This window comes from Pollicipes pollicipes, unplaced genomic scaffold, assembly GCF_011947565.3.
Source record: "Pollicipes pollicipes isolate AB1234 unplaced genomic scaffold, Ppol_2.1 Scaffold_4295;HRSCAF=5057_pilon_pilon_pilon, whole genome shotgun sequence".
Taxonomy (NCBI): Eukaryota; Metazoa; Arthropoda; class Thecostraca; order Pollicipedomorpha; family Pollicipedidae; genus Pollicipes; species Pollicipes pollicipes.
The window spans coordinates 8530756-8546764 of record NW_023596461.1 but is presented as its reverse complement, the minus strand read 5'-3'; the positions used below and the strand labels follow the sequence as shown (position 1 = coordinate 8546764).

The window sequence follows — 16009 nt, the reverse complement described above, 5'->3', positions numbered from 1 at the left end:
CCCTTGACCGTTCGCCAGGCGAGCCCGCGGAGCGATACGGCCGGGCCGGTGGGAGAACGGCGCGCGGCGGCGGGCGAGCGGCGCGTCGGCGCGGCGTGGAGGGTCGCAGCCGGCGGGACATCTGCCGCCGGGCGGACGCGGCAGTCAGCGCCTCTCTGCCGCTCGATGGGACGCGGCGGCCGTGCAGGCGGCGCACTGAGCCGTGCAGCGTAGCGGCCCGCCGGCGCGGCAGCCGCGGCAGCCGCGGGAGCCAGCGGCGCGGCAGCCGTCGGACCCGCCGGACCCGCCGTCGTGTCAGCCGCGGGAGCAGCCGGAGCAGGCGGTGCGCCAGTCGCGGGAGCCGCGGGAACCGCTGGAACCGCCGGAACCGCCGTCGCGGGAGCCGCGGGAGCAGCCGGACCAGGCGGTGCGGCAGCCGAGGGAGCCGCCGGAGCCGCCGGCGTGGCCCAACTGACGATCAGTCACTCGGACTACTAAATTCCAGATTTCGGGTGGATAATGACATTGGGGACGATTGCTGGTTCTGAGTTTAGAAGTCCTCTGATAATCTCGGTTTCCCATCGGTCTCTCATCTTTGGAAAGGCCGATCCGTCTGTCAATTTCCGCCTCTTTCGTGGCTTTTCCCGAGACATTGCGTGCTCAATAGCACCTTTTGCTGCAGCGATTTTGACACACTGCGACCAGCTTCCCAGACGGACGCCCGTCGACCGGCCATGGCGAACAAGCCGGGAGAGACCAGCGCCGACAAGGCTGGAGAGAACAGGTGCCAGTGCCACGCGCGGCTTCTCCGTCGGTATCGCCCCAGACGCGCGGCTGCACCGCCCAGGTGGAAATCCTCCCAACAAAAACTGTTCCTGGCTCAACGCGGTGCCCCTGGTCGCACTCATCGTTCAACGCCTTCACTCAAGCCATCGAAATACTGAATTCGCCTGTTTAACTTCGTTATGATTGTGCCTAGCATTATTGCGCGGTCACCAGAGGAGGCCTGTCCCCCCCCCCCCTCCCCCCCCCCCCCCCTCCGCCTCCATCCCAACCCCGCACGCCTCTGAAGAGAGACGCGCTCCCGGCCAAGCGGCCCGCCGCTCTGCTGCGCTCGGCCGCCCCCCCCCCCCCTACCCCCCTTTGTCGGCGGGGTGGTGGCGCCGCCTGGGCTGACGTCACCTCGCTGGGACGTGCCTCGTCAGGGGTCGGGTGGCGTCACCTTACGGCGGTGCGTGCCGCGGGCGCCGGCTCGGGCACGGCCGACGGAGGCGGCCCGGCAGCGGCGAGCCGGCGACCCCTCCCCACCCCTCCGACAGACATGCGACCAGTCGTCACCAGAGGCTGGCATTCCACACATTTCAACCGAGAAATGGCGTGCGCTCGTCTAACTTAGGCCACATAATTTTCGCCGCTTTACTTCGAGCACGTGTCAAGGCTCCGCCCATGGCGCGGGGCGGAGCCTGAGGTATTTCTGGCACGGGCCATGCGTAAAGAGCATAGAGAACTAATGTTGACGTCAGCACTAACGAGTAAACACTCCTTTGCTTAGGTTTTTACATCTTAACGCTATTGTTCCCACCGCTGATGTGGTCAGCTCGAATTCATGTCCCTCTGAGCTAGCCAGCCGCCAACACAAACCGGCCATCGACTGCGGCGTCGGAGTCCGCGGACGTCATCGCCAATGTTGACATTCCAGGCGCACCCGTGAAACTTCCCAATTGGACAGCGATGGAACGACACGATACGCGACCCAGTTTCACTCACGTAACACATTAATGGGATGGTTATCGACTCGAGATATGCCCACATAAGGACTCAACCGCACCAAACCCCGTCACCATCACAAGGCTGCTGCCGATGTTTTGAAGGTGACTCATGCCACCAGGCTTGGTTTAATAATGGCAGTAGAAAGCTCTTTCGCAACGCGGGAGGTACAAAAAACACTAACGCGGCGTCCTGTCTTCAGCATGGGGGTCTGGGCCACAGGAGGATATTTCCATGCAAAATGTTACGGCATGGACCATTATCAATTGCGATTGCTTGATATCTAATGCAGCATAATAACATCTAATTCAGTATGACGGCTGTACCAGCATATGGCAGGCCACGGCCAGGGAGACAGGCCTCAACTCTTGGTGGGGGAGATCACGTCCACCGCTCGGTCGACAGATTGTGGGAGGCGACGTGCACCGCACGCACCTCACGGACGTGCTCGGGCTTTAGAGGCAGGCGCACAAACCCGCCGCCGGCCTCTGCGCGCCCAGGCACGTGTTGTCCAGCGACCGGGCATGTGCTATCCAGCGCCCGGGCACGTGTTATCCAGCGCCCGGGTACGTGCTATCCAGCGCCCGGGCACGTGTTATCCAGCGCCCGGGTACGTGCTATCCAGAGCCCGGGCACGTGCTGTCTAGCGCACGGGCACATGTTATCCAGCGCCCGGGCACGTGCTGTCCAGCCCAGGCACGTGCTGTCCAGCGCCCGGGCACGTGCTGCCCAGCGCCCCGGTTATCCAGCGCCCGGGCACATGTTATCCAGCGCCCGGGCATGTGCTGTCCAGCGCCCGGGCACATGTTATCCAGCGCCCGGACATGTGCTGTCCAGCGCCCGGGCACGTGTTATCCAGCGCCCGGGCATGTGCTGTCCAGCGCCCGGGCACGTGTTATCCAGCGCCCGGGCACGTGCTGTCCAGCGCCCGGGCATGTGCTGTCCAGCGCCCGGGCACGTGCTGTCCAGCGCCCGGGCCCGTGTTATCCAGCGTCTGTGCGCCATGCACGCCACGACCAGGGATGGGATGCCAGGGATGGCCGGGATGAGATGCCGAGGATCCGCGGCCAGGGATGCCGAACTACTGCAGGGGGCGTTATCATGCGCGCCAGCGGTGTGCGGAGGCGGTGGAGCCCCGGTCCGGACACTGGCCTGGGCTGACAGAGGCGGTGGAGCCCCGGTCCGGACACCGACCTGGGCTGGCGGAGGCGACCGATGGAGGACCACCGCACGCCGAGAAGTGGCTGTGTCAGAGGCACGGATCGCCACCAATCTCCAGTCGTGTTCTACGCCGGAGACAGACGGCAATAGCCTGGGGCGAACGGCAACTGGGGAAGATCTAAGCCGAACACGTGGAAGGGGATCACAGCCTTTCCCCGACGAGCACCAGACCTGCGACACGCCTCTCCATTACTCGTTGGTGAGCAGCCCGGCTGATGGGGCGGGGGGCGGGGGGCGGGGGGAGGAGGCCGGGCCGGGCCAGCAGCCATGGGCCAGCCGGCCGCGCCGCCGCACTATTTTTACCAGCCGGTGATCTCATGCGGCTCGCTCCGATTTCAGGTGAACACGGCCGCCGGCGCCGACTCGTCGGGCGCCAGCTCACTGGCGCACGGGCCCACGAGCGTGACGTGCGCCAGACACTGACACGTGAGCGGACAGGTAAGAGGTACGCTAGCCCCAGCGCACGGGCGGACGAACCGTGCGTCAGCCAGAGGCGCACGGACGGTTGGGTCTGAGGAGTACCAGCCGCTGGCGCATGGACGCACCACCCCCAGGCCTGTGCGCCAGGGGTTGGCGCACAGGCCCTCAGGAGCACCGCGAGGCTGGCGCCCGAGCGGCCAGAGGACAGTCCGGCCAGCGTCGCCAGACGCTGGCCAGAGTCTGGCCAGCGTCGCCGGCCAGCGGACCCCGGTGGCGCCAGCTGGCTGCTGACGGCTGCCGAGCGCGTGACCTCCGAGGGTTCGTGCCGCCCACGATGACTGGTCAGATTCGCCCCCAACGTGATCAGTGTCAAACAACGTTTGCACCTCGACCCAGTGCCGCAACCAGGGCTTGCCTAAGGAACACACCCGGAGCTCGGTGAATACGCATCACACCAATTTTCTGTCGTGAGACATCTATGGGGAAGATGCAAATCCGGGCCTCGGAAGGGGGGGGGGGGGGGCGCCCCCACCCCTTTCCCATCTTCCTTGGCTGCGGTCCTGCCTGGACCTCCCAACCGCACACAATTACCAAGCAGTCACCCATACCTTGTAATGTGGTCGGCTTATCTTTTGATGCAACTGTGTTGTTCATTAGAACACAAGTGGGTTATAACATGATTATATATGACATATACGCAGCATAATCATATATACCAAACACAAATTAGCAGTCATATTTATGGTAAAACTTTCAAACCAAACAAGTAGAATCGTCGCACATGCCGTGCAGTTTTTTTCTTCCTTCGCCTACCCACATCTACCGGTCAGCGAGGGAAGACGCAGGCCGCAGCTGGAGTGTATTTCGCGACAAAGCAGCCCACGCTGCCTGAGAGCCTGCCGAGCTGGGGGAGCTCAGCCGGCGCTCCCACCGTGGCACCGCCGGACAGGACGGGGGTGCAGCCATCACGGGCTCTTAATTTGCGTCCGCCACGCCGGGCCAACATGCCGCGGCTGCAGCCCGCCGTGTAAACAGGCGGTGGGCGCGGCCCACCGGCCGGGGCAGCGCCAGGCGGAGCAGGCTGAGTCACGCCGGCGCGGAAGGCTGCAGTCGCTCCGGCATGAGTCCGAGAGCTCGAAGACATTCAAGAGCGTTTCTCTCCGTGCGGAGTCGTAGGCGTGATGTTTAATCACGCAAAAGCTGAGGCATTCGTCCTCCCATCCCCACGTGTCGGAGTCGATGGAGGGGGGGGGGGGGCGTCCTTCGCGCGCGCCACTGACCTGCAGCAGGGCGATGACGATGCGTGTGGCGCCGCTCTGGACGGCGATCGTCGAGAGGGTGGTGGGCACGCGTCCCTCCGGCGACGCTTGCCGCCGGCCCAGAGGCTCGGCCAGCTCACCGCCACCGGCCATGTCGCCCGCGAGCACACCTCCTGTCGCGGTCAGCGGGCGCCGCCGGCTGCCGTGGCCCGGTCGGTCGGGTCGGCCGCGCGCGCCGCCCGGCCCCGCCCTGCAGCGCGATTGGCTCGCCCGCTGCTATGATTAGCCCGAAGCTGGCAGCTCGGGTCCCGCCGGACGCGCTCAGCTGGCCGAGACGGCCACGACACTGGCCGGGCGGCGGCGACGGAGGCGGAGGCTGGCGCTCCCGACTGCCTCTCGCGGCCGGGCCGTGAACGTCAGCCGCCACTACCGACCGATAGAGAGCAGCGCTAAGCGATCTACGAAGCATTGGCCGGCAGATGGCAGAGCATGTATACCATTTACGCGTCTCGACACCGCCCTGCCCGACACTGACGGCTTCGCCGTGTGTGAGCAGGAGTGCCAAGTATATAAGTGGGCCAATGCCGAGCTGGCCTCAGACTTCAACCAACGCGTTTGACAACCGCAGCTCAAACGTTCTTTAACACCCAAACTTTTTCCCAGACTTCCTGCCAAATCACGGAGTCATGACGTCACAGTCATGAACAAGGTTGGAGCAGTCCGCTCCAAAAAGCGGCTGAAATTATGCATGCGGAAGCCCTAAATAACGTCATTGCGGCCTGATATTACATCCGGCACGTTGGCAAGACGTGCCATCGTACTGATATTAAAGCGCCAAATCTGACACAAAGCGCATACCTACTCAGCATTTAGCATTTGTCATCTCCAACAAAAAGCATGAGTTTGTTCGGCGTGAAAGCATAGGTGCGTACGTGCGCACATGGCTCGCAGGAACTGCGCTGCAGTGGCCTAACACCCTGCACCGCCCGGGGCATGCAAAACGTCCCAACAATGTACGCAGGTGTCGGCACAAGCGCTGGAAATTCGTTTCACATCGTACACCCACGTTGAAAATCCCAAAATAATGATTGCTTTACCCCGCGGGTATCGGTTTCTTTTCAGCTGGAGCCGGAGAAAACTGGAGGCGCCGCTTCGAAAAGAAAGCGGGAAAAGTCCGGGGAGAAACGCATTCCTTTGCATAGTTTGGGTGGTAACATTAGCCATTATCCTCGGTAAGTCTCCAACTCATTTTGCAAAACAAGGCCCTTGCTTTGTCTGTTACAATGATGAGAAGTTCTGTAACGGTTCCGCCACTAGGGGGTACCTCATTTCTGCCCTTTCTGCTAAAGTGCTAGAGATCGCTACAGAGGTTGCACGTTTTAACAATGCTGGCATCATGCACGTGGAAACAGAGGCGGCAGGCAAAGCACCCACGTTTTGCGACTGTTTAATACTTACGCCATGCCACTGCACGGTAAGAATCGACTTCGATCGACTTGGCATTGCCCACACTACCATCGCCCACACACTTTCTGAGATGTGACGTGTACCCATCCGTTTGACAGAGAACGCAAGATACAACCACCGTGATGACAAATGTGAAGTGCATTGGTCCGGGAGCCACAATCTGCACGGCTTTCTGGAAATGGGGAAAACCTATGCACGTCTCGAAGGGCGACAGTGTCGTCGAATGTGAGCTGCATTCACTGGAAAAACGACAGCTCCACGGCTTGCTGAAAGTAGGGGAAATCCTGTGCACACGCTGCAGGAAACTAGTTTCCGCCTAATTCTCTTGGCCTGGCCAGTCAGTCGTGATACAGCCAGATTGTGGCCAGCGGTCGGTCGCGCGACCCATGCGGCGCACCCTGGCTCGAAGGAGCGCAGCATCGGCGACGGAATGAAGTACAAACAGTGGGCCAACGCATGGCGTACAATATCAAGCAGCATGCACCAGACCACTTCTGAATTTATGGATGCGATGAGCATTAAAATAAAAAAACCTGACAAAGCGTCCTAAATCGAGCAAACGCAGATGGCTAAGACGCTTCAAAAGCATGTTTGGGAATCAGACTTCATTTTGTGCGCATATGTTTTAGAATGTTGCGTTTTTGGGTTTGATATTCCATTCAGTGATTTCATTTTGTCTTGGGATACGGCGCACGCAACGGTGCACCCTTCCGTTGCGCACATGAGGATGAAAGGCGGTGTGGAAATGCCAGCCAAAAGTGTATTTTAGCTTTGATCCAAACCTTTTTGAATGAATAGATTTCTGAGAACAGACCTAACGCAAAGCAGCACTTGGGTGAGTTGGATGAGCCCTGACCCCTGCCATCCGATCGCGCAATTTCAGGTCAACGGCAGAATTTGGTGGCGACGTTTTAACGTGTCGCGGTGCACGGTCACGGTCCATCCTGCCCTTTGACGTCACCTGACCTTGAGCACGGCCGCTGCCACCGGCCGAAGATCATACCCGTCAAAGGCAGAAAGCGAGTGGCTATGGCTCTAGAGTGACTCCAACCCACTCCGACACGGGTACGTGGATCGGAAGACAAGTGTTTTAGCCATCCGAAACATTGGAACTGGGCGTGGATATATGGCGATTTGTTGAGCAATATGTGCTACAAATACGCATCATCCAAACAGACGGTCACGACGCCTGACATTTCCGCAGCGAATCAGACTTGCGGTCGGTCGTGCCGCGTGTGGACGGATGGCGCGCCGCAACGCTCGGCACAATCCGTCCCGCCCTCTGACGTGGGCCGCGCTAAATGTCTGAGCCCCGTCCTTCATAAGCCAATGGAAGCCTAATCCTACTTTCGGGGTACTTAGCTATGACGTCAGGACAAAAGCCCGCTCCCTGCTCGGTCGGGGGAACTAAGTACGTTCGTTCACATGTAAGTCGTCGCTGTTGACACGGCAACCGCTAACAACGGTCGATGCGCTGTTAACGGTCTGGAATGCCCGGCAAATAGGCAGGTCTTAATTGCATGTAGATAGCGTAGTCGACAATGATATCTTGAGCTACAGAACTTAAGTATAATTGTTCATTCGAATACAGTTTGAGTGCGTCACTCTTGCGCGCCAAACGCATTCGTGGAGCTTAGTCAGCTGATTCTACTTGCGCCGATATCTGAAATTAAATGCATTCTTCGTTGACGTGAATCTATGACGCCGCCTCAGTGGGAGGAGCTTGGGCCGTGAGTCAGTGAGGAACCGGTCCCCATGACGACAGAGGTCAGGATGGACCGTGCCGAGCATGCGACATGTAAAGCTTTCGCCGCAAGACTCTGCATCGGCCTCGAATTTCACCATCGGATGGTGGAGCCATGCTTCACGCGACAAGCAGTGCTCAGCAGGGCTCCGATCTCAGAACGACAAGCAGTGCTCAGCAGGGCTCCGATCTCAGAACGACAAGCAGTGCTCAGCAGGGCTAGGGCTCCGATCTCAGAGCTCCAGCCAGTCAGAGTTCTCGGGCTGGATCTCAGCAAACGACTGCCCTTTCCGAAGCGCCCCGCGCCGTTTTAGACCGCGTCATACGTCCGACGCCAAGAGAAGACATTTGGGAGAGCAGCCGCCGGTCACGGCGCATGGGAATAACTCTTGGAAAGATTACTTCAAGTAACTGACAGGAGCATTGGAGCAAAACTCCCCACTCCAGGGCCCAGCCAAAAAATGGGGTCGGGAGGGGGGGGGGGGGGGAGCTCAACACTGCGAGGCCACTGCACCCAAAAACGGAGGCTAAGTTCTACGTCCGTGGGACAACTGCAAGGAAACGTGGAAAAGGCGTTGAACAACCGAAGTGGCGAGTGCGCACTCCGTCGTCCGCAGTGCGAGGACCTTCCTATTGCGAGGATTCGCTCGAAAGCGTTCCGAATGCTATTCCCATGGCGTTGTGAGAACAATGTCAACGACGTTGAGAGTGATTTGAGTCACCGTTGTGTGAAATCTGGCACTTTTACTCGCTTCGTCATAACCCGTGTGCGTGCATTCGACAACGTCAGGCATCAGGTATCTCTGAGGTTGTGAGGAACAGTCCCCCATTCCCTGAAGTTGTGAGGGACGCGTCTCTCTCCCCCCCCCCCCCCTCCCCGCCAGGTGTTGCAAGTCCTGGTTTTGAACGTGTGTGCTCGTAAGTTTTAGTTGTAAAATACAGACCTCGACGCTGCAGTCGCCACGGGTCGTGCGGCTTAGTTTGTTGAACGGGCGATGATGACCGCGTATAGAAAAAGTGGAGTTTTCAAAATATTTCAGTTGTCAGTTGATACGGATCAGTGATACTCTGGGTCGCAGATGCCACCTGCGCAACTTTCAGACTTAAAGTTTGAACGCAGTTACGCGGCTTTGAACGCAGTTGTAGCACTTACAACACCACGAACAGTCAAGATTTCGGTGGGCATCGCTTCACTGACGAGGAATGTGTAAGCCAACGGCACGTGCGGTATTGCATCAGCCCGCTTCTTCAAAGGACACACCCAGCTTGGTTCGCAATGAGGAACGACGACCTTAAGAGTCAGCGTGACTGGCCCCGTTCGCTGAAGTTCACAAACATTATTCCAGGATGCTTGTGACCTGGACTGAAATTGCAACAACGCTTCAGATTAATGACGTTTCCTGGTCAGCACCGATTCACGCCCGCGTGTTGCTGACTTTCAAGGCACCGGGCTGGACGAATGCAACGCCTCACCTGGATACACGGTGATGTGCAATTTATCATTTGTAATCTAGCTCATCTGCATCCATGATTCACACCTGCAGCATGTCTCCACACATCTCGACCAGACTCTGCTAGTGGCAAAAGCCAAGCTCGCGTGCTATTCTAGGGCGCTCCGGTAAACAAACTGGTCTTACTCAGAACGTTCGGATGTTTCATCCGAGTCAGCCGCAGAAGGAAATAACAAAACCAGACCGTCTTCGATTCGATGAGAATGTTTCCGTGCTGACTAATGTACAGCGGGCCTGCAGTTTTACTGCGTGACCCTTGGCCGTACTAGACTGTTACGGGTGGCATACGTAATGGTATTGTTAGAAAAGCCATTCTGGTTGCTTCGAACTCGTGGGAGACGTACCAGCAATGACTGGAATGCGGCTCCGTAGAATTAAGACGAACGCTTCTTCACATTTGCACGTAACCGTTGACGTAATGGCGTAATGTTGCCTGTTCATGTCCGTGAGAGCTCATGCGCTCCGTAGATAAAAAAACGGCACCCGTAAAACACGCAACCCAAGCCGCTTAAAGCCTCTACAAAATCATTTTTATAAAGCATTTGGGAGCATGATTTTCCAACCCGACCATTGTTGGCCGCCCGCCTCCCGTAGCCTGGTGTCAACTGCGACGGCCGACACTCTCCGGCCAGCGGAAACTGTGGCGTCGGCCGTCGGTCGCGTGTGCACTCCACCGCTGCGAGCGCGCGAGCTAAAAAAGTCCAACTCAGATGTTTAGCGACGATTTTCTGCGGAAGCTCACACACCGGCATGTTTTGCACGCGACGCACCGCCGCAGCCGCGCGACCGTCGTGCGGCTGTCGCGCGGCTGCTGTGTTGCGGCTCGGCACGGCCGGATTTGGGCGAATTATGGGAAGCACTGCATGAAACAGCCTTTGACAAGTATCTTGGTCATCTGCAATTCATCTGTCATCATTATTTTATTTCATATAGGAGCAATTTGCCCCATTCAGTGCGATTCAGGCTATGTGGTCAGTTGCGGCCAGTTTCCGGCTCACTGGGAAAAGTGGGAAAAAGTGGGAAGCAGGTCTACTTTTTAAGGAAGCGGGTCTACTTTTCGCATCGGACGACAAAATGCACTGATACGAAAAAGACCTCCGTCCAAGGTATTCACGTCATAGCTCGGCTGGAGGAGGACTAACCCGGCTGGTCAAAACGGGGTGGAGGAGGCCTGGAATTTCTCCTGGGCCCTTTCCAATGCTTTAAGCGCTAACGTTTCTTCCCAATGCTTTTGGCGTACCGTTTAGCGTAAGCGTCCTGAGGTTTATGTCCGGGGAGAACATCTGAACATTGAGTGGGGGGGCGGGGGGGAGGGGCATGGCCATTTCAGAGTGGTGCAAAATGTCGTCCATAATAAATATCATCAATTATGTTTCGTGCATTATACCCAATATCCTACGCAAATAGCCAGCAATTTCATAATGGTCATTCTCCAGTTACTTTGCAGTATGTACTGACAGTGAAACATGCTCTCGCAATGATCAAATCTATTTAGTTTCATTGGAAAACATCGATCTAATAAACGTCAAATATCACTCACGGTTTTAAGATGGACAGCCGTATATAAGACTGCGTTTTGAAACATTTGAGCTGTAGGACATCAGAAATCACGAACCACCGCTGGTGTCTGTATGTGTGTGGTGAGATGAGGGACTTTGTACGCTCTTAATTAACAAAGCACATTGTGGAGAGCCCTAAATTTTCTAGTTGCTACGCAAGGTAGATATGCATCTACAGTTGTTTTCTACTGAGGTACAATCTTACCTGCTCGACTCATCAAAAGCGTTCGGTAAATAAGACCACCAAGCTTTCTAAAATTATTCTTAATTTCCGGAAACTTCCCTGCCCTCTATATGAGCGTGTGGGGTCCTGGGAAGTGGCTGTTGCAAATATCTGAAGAACTATATTTCAGTTGTTTCAAGAAGCAATGATAAACCCATGGAGATAGGACTGATTCGTATTAACAGATAAACGCTGTCATAACGCTTACCGAATACGCGCCACATAGTCATGCGTGGAAGGTGAAGGCACACCAAAGTAGTAAAAGGAATTATTCGAAACCAGAGTAGTAATAACCTCATTCCTCGGAGAAAAACCAAGAGGATGGAGATATAGATGCGTGAATATTTTGGCAACATGCCTTTATCGAAACAATTGCAGAGTGAATTGTGAAAAGTGAAACAATTGTGAACTCAAAATTGCCCGCCGATGATCCTACTCGAATTTTCAGGTTTTTTAAAGCAGTAAGTCCCAGTTTTTACAGTACACCAACCTTCGGGGGATTAAGCAAGGAACAATAACCAGCCGCTACTACGGTACAGTGCATGTCTGTCATGTCTGTCAGTGTCGCATATTCTAATTCTTAGTTAGCACTGCATCGTAGAAGTGGCTGGTCCTTATTCCTTGTTCAATGCACTGAATGCTGGTGTCCTATAAAAATTATGGCTTGCTGTTTAAAAGAATTACAAATCAACTAGGATCATCGGCAGGCAATTTTAATTTACTTCTGCTATTGTCTCCGTGCAAGGATGTTGCCGAAATATTCACAAATCTATAAATCTCCATTCTCCTGGTTTTTCTCCGAGGAATGAGGCTATAACTATTGTCTTATGTATGTGAATAATGCTCCTCACAAATGCACTAACAACTTACGAAACTATTTGAAAGCACCCGTTGAATGCATTTCCATATAATTAGCCCACCATCTGTTTATTAAGACTCTGCGGTGACCCCCAAACACATCCCGTCAGGACATTGGAAGCACTGTTTTGCCGTAACAGTGGGTCTCGCTGAAAACTGACTGCGTCGCCTGGGTCCTCCTATCGATCCTGGCACGTGGGCGTTTCGTTGTTTTCCTTAAAATACTCGTCGTCGGCGAGTGAACGATTAGCGTGTTTTGTTCACTGGCCCCAAAGGAGCCACGACTGGGGGGAAAAAATGTGGAAAAATATAGCGATAAGTGAGAAATCGTCGCAAAGCTCCAAAAACAACGAGAACAGAGTGGGATCAGTAATAGTTCCGTTGTGTCAAGTTGATGACAACATATGTCACGTCAATGTTTAGCCTGGGCAAACAACCTAAGCTTAGTGTAAACACCAGTGCCTGTGTGCCTGGTGATAAAAGAGCTGTCACCAAGCACGCTCGGGTGTGCCTGGGTCCAGGCACATAACAGCCGAGCCACGAACAGCGTCCGTCTACTAAATGTAAACTAAATCCCAAGAGCGCTCCACTGCCATAAAGCAATAGTGAAGCAAGTTTTCCTCTGTTCTCGGCTCCCTCTAGCGCTCCAAACACCGGTTAGCCTCCACGTAGGTCACCATAATGTGGGGAGCAGCCAAGTGACGGATGGAGGCCGCCGTTTATCTATGCTCGCCGGACTTGGCCACCTTGCCGGGCCATGCATAATAGTGCCGGCCCGACGGGCGACGCTGGCGGGCTGGACACCGATACATGGAGCGTTGCGGTCGCGATCCCAGAGGTCACCGAACTGAGGGAGGCTCGATGACTGTGGCGTTGTAGCGATGGCCGTCTTAATAAGGGCTTCGAGTATGCACGGGGCCTTCAGACCTTCAATGAGGCCAGGGGCAGAGACCTTCAGTGTATAACAGGCTCTGAACGCCTTAAGGGGTCCTGAGCGGCCCGATGGATTCCGGACACCTATAGAAACATCTCAATGGTTAAAGGGTTTTTTTTTAGCGGCCAGAGCGATCCCACAGCAGCCAGACGTCCAGCGAGCAGCTGAAAGACCTCTGACCGGCTAGAGGGGCACTGAGCAGACAGAAAGGTATGTCAGTGACTGGGAGTTCCCCGGTGGTCAGGGTGGCTTATTGTTAAAACCGGGTAAATCTACACTGACCACTTGTATGCATGTGACACGCGGCATGGGCAGTCGCCCACGTCACACGACGCTATTGGCCGTTCAATTGCCTGTTAAACGATGCCAAGTCCCTGTCGATCCGACGCGTGCCACCGTGATCTGGCCACGGCTTCAAACTGCTGCTCGTCGACTTTGTCGCGGGCCGCATTTTCGGGCCCCCGTACAAAACCAACGGGCCTAAAACGACCCTTCCGGCACGTGTCATGACCGCACCCCAGACCGCAGCGGCTCGCGAGCTACCTGTAAACAACCGTCTCGTGCGCCGGGGGTCGTGTCCAGATTTCCCCATTCAGCGACCGGCCGTTTGATCCGGGCAAGATGTAACGCAAAATGAGGCAGACAGACAGACAGACGCACTCAGAAAAACCAGACTGGCTCAGAGCACCCATACTTTTCCCGAAAAGTTGCGCATTCTGGGACACCCCGATTATCGGGTGTGGACGTCAGCGCGGTTCCCGTCGGGCGACGAGACCGAAAACCGCGCGAGTTGGGGAGTTGATGGCGAGCGGTCTCTTCCGCGCAGGCAGCTTGGCAGGCCCGTAACGCACATCACATAAGCGCTATCCATGGCCACCATGCAATTTCTGTCTCCAGTCAGTTTTTTGCAAACTACCGATTGCAAGGTCATTATCCCATGCACTGCCAACTGGCAATTTCCCTGCCTTGGGCGGTACAGGGGCATAGCAACATTCAGCACGCGCGAGATCCACAGCCCTTCAAAGCTTTTCTTGTGCACAACAATGCAAACAAAATTCAGGTTTAACAACGCGGGAAAGAGCCATGCGCCCCCCCCCCCCCCCCATTTCTAGCCTCTAAACCTAAACACGAGTGACGGCGGATGCTCTAGAGCGAGGAGCTAGGGTAGGGGTGAAGGTGAGAATAATAATTTGTTCATCTGGCACTTGTGTACATCGCTTCCTGTCATGTAACGCAAAACAGCCGATACCCATTTTCCAATACACGGAGCGGGGCACCCACACCGCTCCCTCCTTCCGGTTCCAATGTCCCTGCGTTCTACGCCACACACCGCCCTATTTTCAGCGCATTGATGAATCTAATGTGGCCGCTCCAGAGCCCATCCCCACCCATCCATACCACCGGCGTTTTTGGCGCACGCGACACCCAGCACGCCACGCTCGCGGGGATGGGGCGCGCCTACAGGCCGGCGCGGCTGGCGGGGGCACCGACCGTCTGCAGGCGGCTACGCAGGGGCGCACGTAGTCGCGCCAGCCCGGGCGGCACAGAGTCAGCCCGCGCTCCACTGGTGTAACACGGCTGGTACGCTGCAGAGTCACCACTGACCGGTTTTTGAGTCACGTGCCACCCGACTGATGCCCCCATTTAATCTCCGAAAGCCCATCGCACCGACCGCAGCAATGCTGTAAATTGGATAACAATAGCCAAAGCATGAGCGCCACATGACCAGGGTATTCGGCGCGCCCTTAAGCCTAAATCATCATCGCCATCATCAACATCTATGACCAAGCCGTTTGACAGGTCACTTTTTGGATAACTCTGAGAACTTCCTTTCCTTCTACGTGCTCGCTGACAGCCGCTCACTAGGATGCCGTCTATTTACGTGACACCCAGCGAGCCGTCGAGCCTGAGCTTCACCTCGGGTTCAACCGGTCCGTCTGACCGTGTCCGCGATGTGGGGGCAACATCTGGCTTTCCCTTCCATCGCCAGCTCACCTGTGGGCGGCCGCGCCACGTCAGAAACAGAGGCATTTCAATAGTACGCGGGAAGCCCAGGTGTACCCCCGGCCGTGACTCACCGCTGACCCGGCACGCCACTCGTCCCCAGAAGGAACAGGCTCGGCACGCCACTCGTCCCAGCTGGAACAGGTCTGGTGGCGGAGCAGGTCGGGCACGCCACTCGTCCCCAGCAGGAGCAGGCTCGGCACGCCACTCGTCCCAGCTGGAACAGGTCTGGTGGCGGAGCAGGCTCGGCACGGCTACCCGCTCCCAGCGGGAGCAGGCTCGGCACGACCACTCATTCCCAGCAGGAGCAGGCTCGGCACGACCACTCGTCCCAGCAGGAGCAGGCCGGCACGACCACTCGTCCCAGCAGGAGCAGGCCGGCATGACCACTCGTTCCCAGCAGGAGCAGGCTCGGCACGATCACTCGTTCCCAACAGGAGCAGGCCCGGCATGACCACTCGTTCCCAGCAGGAGCAGGCCCGGCATGACCACTCGTTCCAGCAGGAGCAGGCCCGGCATGACCACTCGTTCCCAGCAGGAGCAGGCCCGGCATGACCACTCGTTCCCAGCAGGAGCAGGCCCGGCATGACCACTCGTCCCCAGCAGGAGCAGGCCCGGCATGACCACTCGTTCCCAGCAGGAGCAGGCCCGGCATGACCACTCGTTCCCAGCAGGAGCAGGCCCGGCATGACCACTCGTTCCCAACAGGAGCAGGCTCGGCACGACCACTGGTCCCCAGCAGGAGCAGGCCCGGCATGACCACTCGTTCTCAGCAGGAGCAGGGTCGGCACGACCACTGGTTCCCAACAGGAGCAGGCTCGGCACGACTGCTCGCCGCGGCCTCGCGCCGGTCAGGATGTCAACTGAAAAGCCCACGGGCTGGGTTCGAGGATAACCGTAGTTTGTGTCTTGGAATAACAATAAGAGGTTTCGCTTCCACACGCAACCTCAGTGTATTCCGGTTATCGCGCACGCGTAGGGCGCTAGAAGCTCGACTCCAGGTACGGTTTACAGCATTCGCAATGTTTGTGTCGTGCCAACAGTCGCCAGCTTAAACCGACTT

The 16009-nt window shown here is 56.9% G+C and overlaps 1 protein-coding gene across 1 annotated transcript in view; it reads right to left on the bottom strand.

Annotated features, from left to right (window-relative positions):
• Positions 1-16009, bottom strand: part of LOC119096654 (titin) — a 68527-nt gene that overhangs the window by 46481 nt on the left and 6037 nt on the right. The gene's annotated exons all lie outside the window — the stretch shown is intronic.